We start from the raw sequence: 240 nt of genomic DNA on the forward strand, positions 1-240 counted from the left end.
TCTAGCTCCCCACTCCCCCACCCTCTGGTAACCACTAGTCCATTGCCCATGTCTATGAGACTCTGTCTGTTTGTTTGTCCTGTTTCTTTGTTGCTTTTAGGTTTATATCCCACATATAAGTGATATAATGTGATTTTCTACTTTTTCTGTCGGGCTTATTTCGCTTAGCATGATTATCTCAAGGTCCATCCAAGTGTTCCCAAAAGGAAGTATTTCATCTCTTCTTATGGCTGAGTAATA

The sequence above is a fragment of the Pteropus alecto genome, unplaced genomic scaffold (assembly GCF_000325575.1).
Source record: "Pteropus alecto unplaced genomic scaffold, ASM32557v1 scaffold419, whole genome shotgun sequence".
NCBI classification, from domain to species: domain Eukaryota; kingdom Metazoa; phylum Chordata; class Mammalia; order Chiroptera; family Pteropodidae; genus Pteropus; species Pteropus alecto.